This window comes from Canis lupus, chromosome 26 (assembly GCF_003254725.2).
Source record: "Canis lupus dingo isolate Sandy chromosome 26, ASM325472v2, whole genome shotgun sequence".
NCBI lineage: Eukaryota > Metazoa > Chordata > Mammalia > Carnivora > Canidae > Canis > Canis lupus.
The window spans coordinates 28,143,672-28,156,783 of NC_064268.1; the positions used below are offsets into that span (position 1 = coordinate 28,143,672).

The following is a 13,112-nucleotide window of genomic DNA, read 5'->3' on the forward strand; positions in this document are numbered from 1 at the left end:
TTTCCAGGTAATATTTAGGCTCTCGGAGACTTGCTGGGTGATGCTGGAGATGAGGCCGGGCCGTTGTCAGATGGTAGGGTCCGCGGGAGGCCGAACCTCGGAATGATGTGTTGGAGGGCTATGGTGGCCGCCGCCTCCGCAGTGTCCCGAGGTATGGAGAAAGCCCCTATCCACCGTGTAAAGGTGTCCACTGAGGCTAACAGGTAGGGAAAGGATTTATGGCGTGGCACGTGGGAAAAGTCAGGCTGCCAGTCCTCGCCAGGTTGGTGTGCGCAGAGCTGGGGATTGGGCCCCGCCGGGCCTGCGAATTCCCCCTCGAGCGTTGACCGTGGAGCAGGGTTTGCAAGACTTCGGCGCCTCTCCGGTAACCTGTGGCACATGTGGAGGGTGGAAAAGGGGTTGTAGGAACTGGTGTAAGGCCTTGGGCCCGACGTGTAGGGACTGCCGTATGTCTGAAACGATCATGGGGGCTGAAGGGTCTGGAAGAGCGAGTTTCTTTGGAATGAAGATGCGGCCTTTGTCCCTGGCGATTCCTCCCATCCTTTTGGGTGTCTGTCTGAGTTTCCTGGTGTGTGTAAGAGGGGGACTGTGGTGTGTGGAGGAAGAGGAGGGGAGCTGGTGGGGGTCTAAGGCAGTGGGTCGGGCAGTGGAGAGTCGGCTTTGTTGTTGCCTCGGGACACCAGGTCCTCGGAGGGTCGGTCCACGACAGTGGACAGTGGCTACTTGAGTGAGGTTGGGGGGTCTGAGGGTCTGGGCTGAGGGTCTCCAGTAGTTGTGAAATGAGGTGCCCATTGATTATGGGTGGTACCCTTGGTGGTAAGACACCCTCGCTCTTGCCAGAGGACAGAATGTGTGTGTGTGATGAGGGAGGCGTATTTGGAGGCAGTGTATGTGGTGTCCCGAGGGGGAGGGCAGCCGCCTCCAGGACGGCATCGAGGGTAAGCAAGTACGGCGTAGGCCGCGTGTCTCTCTCTGGCCGTCCGGGGCGATGAGAGAACTACCATCCACAAAGAGGATTCATTCGGTCAGGCTTCGGGAGGGCTTGATAGGAAAGTCCCGACGTGGAGGAGTCAGCTCGTGCAGGAGTTGAGGGCAGGAATGGGAGGGTTCTGAGTGAGTCGCGGGGGGAGTACCCACCCGCAGGAGGGGAGCAGGATTTAGACGAGAGGTTGGTGGGTGGTAGATGTCCGGGTTGTCGATGAAGAGGAGAAGATCAAGTTGGAGTCTAGCGGGGTCCAGATGAGAAACAGATTTCTGGCTCAGTAGATCTGTGTCCCAGGCGGTGAGAGGAGAAAACGGTGAGGGGCCTTGTAGAGTGAGTCTAAGGGCCTCCTTTGTCAGGGAGGCGGCCCCAGCCAGGGCTCTGAGACATGGTTGCCAGCCCTGAGCGGCGACATCTAGCTGTTGTGAGAGGTACGCCCGTGTCCGCTCCGTCGGTCCTGTTGGCTGTACCAGGAGGCGAGGGGCCGAGCGGGAACGTTCATCAGTCAATAAGTAGGGAGGTTTTGGGGGATCTGGAAGAGCTGAAACGGGTCCCAAAGTAAGGCAGTCTTCCCGTTTGGAGAGAAGGTGTTTGACAGGGGAGGGGTCTGTCCGTGGCCCCCGTGGGGTTGGTTTGGCTGCCCTGTGGAGGGGTCGTGCCAGGAGAGCGAAGTCAGGAATCCAGTACCAGAGGAAACCCACGAGAGCCAAGAAAGAGAGAAGGTTGTCGGCGTTCTGGCGGGGAGAGGGGAGGCCGGAGATGCTGGTGTTGTGGTAGGCGGAGGCGGTCTCCAGTGAGTGTTTTCGAGGTGTAGGGGTTAAGGATATACCCAGCTAGGTAACCGTGGGGGTGCAAAGTTGCGCTTTGGAGGGAGTGACCGGGTACCCTTTAGAACCAAGGAAGCTGAGGAGGAGAGCAGTGTCTTCCTGTGAGGAAGGTCGGGAGGGCCTACAAAGGGGAAGGTCATCGACTTCTTGGAGGAGTGTGCTCTGTGTGAAAGAGCCTTGTTGGAGATGTCTAGAAAGGGCCTGGCCAAAGAGATGGGGACTATCCTTGGAGTCCCTGAGGCAGGACCGTCCAGGCCAGTTGTCCTGAGGTATGCGTGTCGGGGTCTTCCCATGGGAAGGCCAAGAGAACGTATGAATGTGGGTGTGGAGGAGCAGTGAATCAAGAAGGCATCTTTGAGGCCTAAGCGTGAGAAGTGAGTAGCGGTGGAGGGAACAGTAGGAAGTGGGGCGTATGGGTTGGGCACCAGCGGGTGGAGAGGGCTAGCAGCCTCGTTGATGAGTCTTCAACCTTGTACTAGGCGATAGGCTCCAGAAGGTTTCCTGGCAGGGAGAATGGGGGTGATGCTCGGGGAGCTGTTGGGGATAAGGAGGCCGTGCTGGCCAAGTCGGTCTGTACTAGGTTTAAGTCCCCGTCGGTGAGTTTCCGAAATGGAGAATTGGGGCTGAGAAGGAGAGGAGGCGGGGGGGTTTGATCTTTTAAGTGGGTTTTGACTGGGGGGTGGTGAGTGGCCACCATTGGTTTAGAGGTGTCCCAGACTTGGGGGTTAAGGGGTAGAGGGAGACGGGGGGCGTGGAGTGGAGGGATCAGGAGAAATGAAGGGTAAGACGAGGTGAGCAGAGGCAGTGGGTGAGGGAGAAAGACGAACGGTGGCCTTGAGTTTGTGTAGGATCTCCCGGCCGAGGAGAGGAGCCGGGCAGGAAGGAGTTCTAAGGAAGGAGGGTGAGAGGGGAGCCCGTCCGTGGAGTCGATGGAGGTGCCATCAGTTCCCACCACCACCACCACTGGAGAGGGGAACCCGGCACCCGAGTGGAAGGCAGAATGGAGCCAGTCGCCCCGTGTCCAGCAGGAAAGAGACGGACTTCCCCGCTCCCGGGAGCAGGACCCCACGTTGTGCCCCAGGTAGCAAATCCGAGAAAGCCCCCAGGAGCCGACACCGATGCAAACACACGAGGGTTTCTTTACAAGCTCGAGCTTGGGTCCAAGTATACCCGACACGGCGGAGCAGGGACTTGGACCCCGGGGCTCAGAGGCGTAGCAGCTTTCCGGGGGCCAGTGGCCCACGGGATTGTAACACACACAGAAGGTTGCACAGTCATGTGAGTCCGCCCGCAACTGGGGGCCAGTTGACTCCCAGTTTACCCTACCTATGGTGACCGTTTGAACTGGCCTATCACTCTGGTCAGAATTGGCGCGCAGTGTTGGGGGGCACAAGCGGGGGTTACATTTTTATGATCTGATTTCGGGTAAGGGTGTGCTCAGTGGCTTGACTAGGGTGGGGCAGCGCCCTAAGCAATAAGCAGGTCCTGTGGGGATCATATCAGGAGGTGGTGGGTGCAGCAGAAAATGGAGTTAGTCCTGCTCCGCTTGTCCAGGGATAGGAGATTTTTGTGCTCACTTCGGCAGCACATATACTAAAACAGGGGTAGGGGATTTTTGTTAAATTCCCTGGGTGCCTCATTCTCCCCTTTTTCTTAGGATCCTATGCAGGACCCAATTTCAGGTTCTGGGTTTCTGTCTAAAGAGGCAGTGGTTGTCATTGTTGCCTGAGTGCCATGAGTTGGATTGTATTGACTCCGATCTTTGACAAGAAGCTACTCGTCGATTAATGAGGCAGGGTCTGAAGGTTAGAAGGAGGAGGCTGATGATGAGTGGGACGGCGGAAGGATAACATGGTAGTCAGCCAGGGGGAATGATTAAACCAGGGTTCGAACCAACCTTGTTCCTGTTCTCGCCCCGATTTACATTTCAGCAAAGAAGCAACAGCCTTCGTTTGTGGCAGCACATAACTCCCCACCCTTTGTTGTAAGAAGACTAAGTATAATCGCCTTCTATTTTGAAGGACAACCTAAGACTAGGGAGTCTTGGATGTGGGAAATAAGTGAGATTAGCTCAGTCTTAGCTTTCGGGGATTGACCTTTTCTAGGTTGGCTTTTCCATTCTGGAACAAAGTCCTTGAGAAAGGCGTGTGTGTCAGCTGGCTGGTCGTGGGTGTAGTGGACCCAGGGCGTAATCCTGTCAACCTTGAGAGTGGTGGAAGTGGTCACGATCACGATGTAAGGGTCCCTTCCAGGGAGGTTGAAGTGTCTGGTGTTGGTATCTCCACACGTACACCCAATCACCTGGCTGATATTGATGGGGGTCCGGGGGTGGCCCAGTCTCCTAGAGGGCCCTCAGCTTAGGCCGCACCTGCTCATGGGTTCATTGTAACATTTGGAGAGTGAAAAGAAGTGGGTGATCTTCCAATTCAGCAAGCACCTCAGGTTTTAAATTGGGGATAACAGGTGGAGGAAGACCGAACATGATCTCGTAGGGAGTCCGTCCCCCCTTATATGGGGAGTTCCTCACCCTATATAGGGCAAAGGGGAGGAGAGTCACCCTGTTCCCGCCAGTCTCCAGAGCTAATTTAGTTAAGGTCTCCTTGAATGTTCTGTTCCTCCTCTCTACCTGTCCTGAGCTTTGGGGCCTATATGCACAATGTAATTTCCAATCTGCCCCAAGTATTTGTGCCACTCCCTGTGTTACCTTAGAGACGAATCCTGGGCCATTGTCTGATCCAATTCTAACAGGAAAACCATACCTCGGTAAGATTGTCTTTAGCAGTTTCTTGGTCAAGGTCTGTGCTGTTTCATGTTTGTTGGGAAATGCCTCTGTCTGCCCTGAAAAAGTATCCACAAACACTAGTAAATACTTGTCCCCGTATTTTCCAGGTTTTTTGTCAGTGAAGTCCACTTCCCAGTAGGCTCCTAGGTGGTCCCCTCAGAGTCGGGTACCTGGGTGAGATCCATGGGCAGTGGCATTAACTGGTATGCAGTGGCAGCTCGCCAATATCTGCTTGATCTTTGCTCTAGAGCCTTTAATAGTGATCTTTTCGTGCCGTTTGAGGTCTTCCATTTTCTTTGTTCCCATATGAGTACTCCGATGCATTTTGGATAGGCCTCGCCGTCCTAGTTCCTCTGGCTGGATGAGGCTGGAGTCTGCGGCCCTCCACCAGCCACGCAAGCATTGGGTTGTAGGCAAGCGTTTGATCCAGTGCAAGTCAGTGTCAGTATAGTTGGGAGTATCAGGCAGGGTTGCAGCCCCCGCATCAGGTAGTGTGGTTGTTAAAACCTGGGTCACCATAAGGGCCACGTCCTTAGCTTTGGAGTCGGCTATTCGGCTTCCCCTGGCTACTGGTAGTACTGCTCTGTGGCGTTCCGGACAATGAGTGATAGCTAGGTCCTTGGGCAGCCAGGGGGCCCTTAGGAGTTCAAGGATTTCTGTTTTATTTTTATTTTTTTAAAGATTTATTTATTTATTTATTCGTGATAGACACATAGAGAGAGAGAGAGATGCAGAGACACAGCAGGAGGGAGAAGCAGGCTCCATGCGGGGAGCCCAACGTGGGACTCGATCCAGGACTCCAGTATCGTGCCCTGGGCCAAAGGCAGGTGCTAAACCGCTGAGCACCCAGGGATCCCTGTTTTATGTTTAATAGTTTTTCCTCTGCTGTCAGAAGCCCTCTCTCCCTGTGAAGGGCTCCGTGGATATCGCGGTGGCAAAGGCATACCTGCTGTCAGTATAAATGTTTATTCGTTTACCTTTCTCCACGGTTAGCGCCTCGGCCAGTGCGATCACTTCTTCCCATTGAGCCGATATTCCGGCTGCCAATGGTGCTGCCCAGATGCTCTCCGTTTCCATGGTTACGGCTGCCCCCGCGAATCTGATTCCTTCTAGGACAAAACTGCTGCCGTCCGTGTACCAGGTGGTGTTCGCATTAGGCAGTGGCTGGTCCTGGAGATCAGCTCTGATTCCATGCACCTGTGCCACAATTTCTTGACACATGTAGAGGGGGGTCCCAGTTTGGGTTAGGGAGTAGCTTTGCCGGATTCAGGGTTGTTGGTGCCTTAAATCAAATTCTGGTGGGGTTTAGCAGTAGGCTCTGATAATGGGTCAGATGGGCATTGCTGATCTAGAAGTCTGGGGGCTGTTTAAGTACCCCTTCAATAGCATGTGGGGTGGTAACATGCAGTTCTTGCCTCATGGCCGGTTTGTCTGCGTCCTTGACCATAGTGGCCACCGGCAATAATTTTTAAGCATGGGGGCCATCTAGTGGCTACCATGGCCAACTTTTTCGAGAGATAGGCTATCGGTCTCTTCCAGGGACCTAGGTACTGGACGAGGACCCCTTTTGCCACCCCGTCTTTCTCGTCCACATACAGGTAGAAGGGCTTGGTTAGGTCGGGCAACCCAAGAGCTGGGGCAGACAGCAAGGCCTGTTTAAGATCATCAAAGGCTTTGTTCATGGCCTCTATGCATTCAAAATTCTGCTGGTTCCTGGTGGCCTCATAGAGGAGGGTCTAGCCATCTTGGCAAAACCCGGAATGGATAATCGACAGAACCCTGCTGATCCCAAGAATTCATGTACCTGGCATACGGTTTGTGGCTGTGGGATCCTTAGGACAGTTTCCTTCTGTGCGTCTGTCAACCATCTTTGTCCATCCTCTAATGTGTACCCTAGGTTGCTCACCTCTGCTCTTCAGATCTGGGGTTTTTGAGCTGAGGCCGGTTATCCTAGAGCCGCTATTGTCGGGAGCAAGTCCCTGGTGCCTCGCAGGCATGTGTCCTGGTCTTCCGCTGCCAACAGGGTATCATGTACATATTGCAATAAGGTCAAATGAGGGTGCTCGGACTGGAACTCACCCAAGTCTTCGTGTAAGGCCTCATCGAAGATGGTCAGTGAATTTTTGAATCCTTGTGGCAGTCGAGTCCAGGTGAGCTGGCCATTGATGCCTTTCTCGGGGTCTGTCCATTCAAAGGCGAAAAGGTCTTGGCTCTTGGTTGCTAAAGGCAGGCTGAAAAAGGCGTCTTTTACATCTAATACAGTAAAGCAAAGTTTGTGTGGAGGCAGGATGGATAGGAAGGTGTATGGGTTTGGGACCGTAGGGTGCATATCCTCCACTCGCCAGCTGACTTCCCTTAAGTCCTGGACTGGCCTGTAATCATTAGAGTGCGGTTTCCGCACCGGCAGAAGAGAGTGAGTGTTCCATGCTGACTGGCAAGGTCTCAATATGCCCAAGTCCATTGGTTACCATATGTGGGGTGTGGTTCCCGTATGGGCTATGGGAGGCATGGGGTATTGGCGGACCCTGACAGATCTGCCCCTGGCTTTAGTTCTATGTAAATGGCCAGTCGGTGCCAGGCAAGCCCAGTTCCCCCAATTTCTGCCCATGCTTGGAGAAATTCCTGCATCCAACGGTCAATGTCAGTCACTGGGGCCGAGGGCATTTGGTGAAGACGATATTCGTCTTCTAAACTCAGGACAAGCACCTGAATCGGGTGCCCCTCCTTGTTTAGGATTTTTGCCCCTTCGGGGTGGAAGCAAATTTGTGCCCCCATCTTGGTGAGCAAGTCCCAACCTCACGATGGGTAGGGACACTCAGGGATGACCATGAAGGAGTAGGACACCCGGCCCATGCCTAGATCCACAGTTGTCCGGGTAGTCCATGAGTACTGTTTGGTGCCCGTGGCCCCTTGCACCCATGAAGTTTTGCTAGCCAATTTACCTTGGGGTTGTAATAAAACCGAATGTCGTGCCCCAGTGTCCACTAGAAATTCAGCGGGTTGCCCCTCCACTCTGAGAGCTACCCTGGGCTCAGGGAGGGGCGCCGAACCCCGACTCCTCTAGTCGTCCATGTCCTCTATCTCCAAGTTTTTGGTAGGGGCCTTGGGTCTTTTGTTAGGGTAGTCTTTCACCCAGTGGCCCTCCTCCTTGTAATAAGCACATTGGCTTTTGTTCAGTTTAGGGCACTCCGGATGGGAACCAGGGCCATCGTCCTTACCTGTCCCTGAAGCCAGTTTCTTGAGGTATCTCCGACTTTCCCGTGGGTCGTCCATGGTTGTGGCCAGGAGGATCTTGGCTAGGTTTCGGGTCTGCCGGTCACTTAGTTTGATGCTCTTCCAGACTTTATTATTATAGACTTTTTCTGCTACTATTACTAAGTCCTGCAAGCTCTTCTCCCCCGGTCTCTCTACTCTTTGCAATTTCTTTTTAATGTCCGGAGCGGCCCGGTTAACAAAGGCCATGATCATTGCGGCCTTCGTTTCTGGGGCTCCTGGGTTCATAGGGGTGTACTGCCTAAAAGCCTCTATGATCCTTTCTAAGAAGGCTGCTGGACTCTCATCCTTACCTTGTCTTACTTACATCATACACCTGGGCCAGATTTGTAGGCTTGCCGGGAGGACGGAAGTCAGCAGGCGTAAGGGATGTCTCCCAAGACCCTTGGTCGACGGTCTGCCAGCACAACCGCCTAAGCCAGTGTCGACCTAATACAGATTGGAATTCCTACAGGTAAAAATACAGTTTAGAGCTTTCGGGAAATATGCGCGCAAAAGGTGGAAAAAGTTGAGTATACTCTCCATGCCTGGCACCCTCCAGATGGGGTCCTAGGGGTCTCTTGGATCCCGGACGAGCCCCCAAATGTTGTGCCCAAGATTGCATATCTGAAAAACCACCAAGGAGCCGACAGCGATGCAAACGCATGAGGATTTATTTACAATCTCGAGCTTGGGTCCAAGTATATACCCGACACGACAGAGCAGGGGTTTGGACCCTGAGGTGGGTTACAGCTGGGTTTTTATGGGCTGCTCTAGGGGTTTAAGATGGTAGCCAGAGATCTTCTCTCTCTCGGCCTCCACAGAAAGAGGCTTGCTTTCAGTACTTGAGAGGGTCTAACTATAGCCCATCCGGCCTCACTTATTCCCTGCTCTACAAAGCATCTGCCATCAGTATACAGATTCCACTCAGGATTGTCTAGTGGAGTCTCCTGCAGATCCTGCCTGGCAGCATCATCTTGCATTATCATTTGTTCACAGTCGTGTTCCAGTTTAGCAGCCTCCGCTGGCAAGAAAGTTGCAGGATTTTAAGATGTACAAGTTGTAATGCAAATATGGGGTTTCTCTAGGAGTAAGGCTTGATATTTCAAGAGGCGACTATCAGCCAGAAGCCTCCTTTTGATTCCCATAGTCTTGTTACATTAGGAGGGGGGTAACCAGTTCTTTCTGCCCCCAAGGTTATCTTAGTAGCTCCAGGTATTAGAAGCTCAATGGTGCTGCCACCCGTAAACAAGCCGGCCCTCCTTTTGGCACCATGTCTGATTCTTTGCTTAGGTATCCTGTCGGTTGCTGAGTTGATCCCCTCGTCTGGGTCACAACTCCAAATGCTATTCCCTTTCTTTCTGTAACATACAAGTTAAACTCTTTTCCTACAGGAAATTAGAGCTGGAGCTTTTAATGAAGCTTGTTTAAGTTTGTAAAAGGCCCGGATGCCTGAGTGGCTAAGCTGTTGAGCATCTGTCTGCCTTTGGCTCAGGGTGTGATCCCAGGGTTCCAGAATAGAGTCCCGAATCCAGCTTCCTGAATGGAGCCTGCTTCTCCCTCTGCCTAGGTCTCCCCCTCTGTGTGTGTGTGTGTGTGTGTGTGTGTGTGTGTGTCTCTCATAAACAAAAAAATTTAAAAATCTTAAGAAAAAAAAAGGATTCAGCATTATATCTCTGCAATCAAATTCAAGCATTTGGCTTGTATTTTGACAGACTTCAGTATAGTGGTCAGGATTATCTACAAATTTGCCCAAGTCACTCTTGATCTGTTTATAAAGTCTTGGAGAGAGAATGGCACGTGTACCTTACTTGGGCCAATTCTACTACGCGTGTCAGTTCATGGGTATAGCTAGTGCACCTTCCTCTCATTGGAAGGTTTCTCAGCTTGAGGCAAGCCTGGGTAAGGCCGGCAGGAAGGTTTGACAGGTACCTCTTGATGGGAGGGAGCCTCAGGGGGCAGGTTATCAGCATTTGCCCCTTGTGATCTTTTGCTTTGGCTAGGGAGGTGTTTTCTTTGCAAGATTTACAGAAGTCGGCCTGCTCTTGTAAGGCACAGAAGGGACTTTGGACCATTTAACTCCCCTTTTACAGTATGAATCTAATTGCAAGATAGCTTTGTTTCAATACTTCCCTCAGGGGGGACCAGGTCTCTCCATCCTCCAGATGATCCTGAAGCCAAGCCTGGGAACAGAAAAACATCATACACTTCCTTTTCAGTGTCAGTGGGTCAATTTCCCCAACTTTTCAGAATGCAGTGCACAAGCATCTCTGCAAAGGCTGATTGGTTCCCACCTCGAAATTCTCGTAGGAATCTCCTGCCCTGTACCTGTTCTAGAGAGGTGACCACTGATGGCATCCCTACAAGTCAGTTCTCACCTAAACCAAGGTGCCCCTTTGCTGCCTATCCAAGGTGATAGAGTGGCCTGACATCTTGGGATAAGGAGGGGTGAGGCCAGCGGGAGTAGCCACTCTCACCCGTCTGCCACCTAAATGATCCTGCTTCCTCTGGATCTTGTGAAAAACCGAGTCCTAATCCAGAGCTTAGCGAAGCTTAATAATTTTTTTTATTTTTATTTATTTATGATAGTCAGAGAGAGAGAGAGAGAGAGAGAGAGAGAGAGGGAGGCAGAGACATAGGCAGAGGGAGAAGCAGGCTCCATGCACCGGGAGCCCGGCGTGGGATTCGATCCCGGGTCTCCAGGATCGCGCTCTGGGCCAAAGGCAGGTGCTAAACTGCTGCACCACCCAGGGATCCCTGAAGCTTAATAATTTAAACGGTGATATTCCTTTTAGAAGGCTGAGGAAGTAAGTGGAACACCTATGGTCTCTCAGCGGGAGGCCTGTGCTGCTTGTGGATGAGTCTTCCCAGGGTGTCACCCCCAGGGCCAGTCTCCTTTGTTTTTGTTTTTTTTTAAAGACTTAATTTATTTATTCATAAGACACACATACAGAGAGAGAGAAAGCGGCAGAGACACAGGCAGAGGGAGAAGCAGGCTCCTTACAGGGAGCCCGACCTGGGACTCAATCCCAGGTCTGCTGGATCAGGCCTGGGCTGAAGGCGGGGCTAAACGGCGGAGTCCCCGGGGCTGCACAGGTCTCCATCCTTTAACCTGTCTTGGGGACCCCAAGGCCACCAGAGGTAAGCAAAGGCAGGTTCAGAGTGCTGGATTGCCAGTCCTTATGTGCACTCTCCAGATGAACCTTAGGCTAGCAAGGAATCCTATTTTTGGGGGTTTTTTTGTATATTTTTTTATTGTAGTTTGATATGCCAGCATGTAGCATAACACCCAGTGCTCCTCCTAGCAAGTGCCCCCCTCGGCGCTCATCACCCAGTCACCCTGTTCCCCCACCCACCTCCCCTTCCATTACCCCTTGTTCATTTCCCAGAGTTAAGAGTTTCTCATGTGTTGTCACCTTCCCTGATATTTCCCACTCGTTTTCTCTTCCTTCCCCCTATAATGCCTTTCACTATTTTTATAGTCCCCAAACGAATGAGACCATATGATGATTGTCTTTCTCAGATGGACTTCACTTAGCATAATTAATACCCTCCAGTTCTATCCACATCAAAGCGAAGGGTGGGTATTCGTTGTTTCTAATGGCTGAGTAATATTGCATTGTATGTATAGACCACATCTTCTTTATCCATCCATCTTTCGGTGGACACCCAGGTGCAGGTATCCCGCCGTTTCCCTGCCTCTGTATCATTGGGGTAAATCCCCAGCACTGCAATTGCTGGGTCGTAGGGCAGGTCTATTTTTAACTCTTTGAGGAACCTGCACACAGTTTTCCAGAGTGGCTGTACCAGTTCACATTCCCACCAACAGGGCAAGAGGGTCCCACTTTCTCCACGTCCTCTCCCACATTTGTTGTTTCCTGTCCTGTTAATTGTCATCATTCTCACTGGTGTGAGGTGGTATTTCATTGTGTGTGTGTGTGTGTGTGTGTGTGTTTTAAGAGTTTATTCATTTATTCATGACAGACAGAGAGAGAGAGGCAGAGACACAGGCAGAGGGAGAAGCAGGCTCTATGCCAGAACCAGACATGGGACTCCATCCGGGTCTCCAGGATCACACCCTGGGCAGAAAGTGGCGCTAAACCGCTGAGGCACTGGGGCTGCCCTCATTGGGGTTTGGTTTTGTTTTGTTTTGTTTTTCATTGTGGTTTTGATTTGTATTTCCCTGATGGCCAGTGATGCAGAGCATTTTCTCTCGTGCTTGTTAGCCATGCCTGTGTCTTCTTCTGTTAGATTTCTGTTCATGTCTTTTGCCCATTTCATGATTGGATTGTTTTTTTATTGGTGTTGAGTTTAAGAAGTTCTTTATAGATTTTGGATACTAGCCCTTTATCTGATACGTCATTTGCAAATATCTTCTCCCACTCCGCGGGTTGTCTTTTAGTTCTGTTGTTTCTTTTGCTGTGCAGAAGGTTTTTATCTTGATGAAGTCCCAATAGTTCATTTTGCCTTTTGTTTCCCTTGCCTTCATAGATGTATCTTACAAGAAGTTGCCGTGGCCAAGTTCAAAAGAGGTGTTGTGTTGCCTGTGTTCTCCTCTAGGATTTTGATAGAATCTTGTCTCACATTTAGATCTTTCATCCATTTTGAGTTCATCTTTGTGTGTGGTGTAAGAGAATGGTCTAGTTTCATTCTTCTGCACGTGGCTGTCCAATTTTCCCAGCACCATTGGGTTGAATAGACTGTCCTTTTTCCAGTGGATTGTCTTTCCTGCTTTGTTGACTATTAGTTGACCCTAGAGTTGAGGGACAATTTCTGGATTCTCTATTCTGTTCCATTGATCTATGTGTCTGTTTTTGTGCCAGTACCACCCAGTCTTGATGATCACAGCTTGGTAGTACAACCTGCAATCTGGCATTGTGATGCCCCCAGCTCTGGTTTTCTTTTTCAATATTCCCCAGGCTATTTGGGGTCTTTTCTGATTCCACACAAATGTCAAGATGATTTTTGCCAACTCTCTGAAGAAAGTCCATGGTATTTTGATAGGGATTTCATTAAATGTGCCAATTGCCCTGGGTATCATTGACATTTTCACAATATTAATTCTTCCAATCAATGAACATGGAATCCTATAAATGACCTTATGTTCCTGGGCTCTCCTACAGGAGACCTCATCCTTTGGTCACATAAATTCACTTGCATCCCTTGCCCCATGGTGCCTGATGAGTCAGGCCGATCATGATTGTTGTGCCCAAGATTGCGAATCCGAGAAACCACCCAGGAGCCAACACCGATGCAAGTACACAAGGGT

At 51.2% G+C, this 13,112-nt stretch overlaps 1 pseudogene; it reads right to left on the reverse strand.

Annotated features, from left to right (window-relative positions):
- Positions 1–5,157: 5,157 nt before the first annotated feature.
- LOC125753714 (uncharacterized) lies at positions 5,158–7,864 on the reverse strand (annotated as a pseudogene).
- Between the last annotated feature and the right edge of the window lie 5,248 nt (positions 7,865–13,112).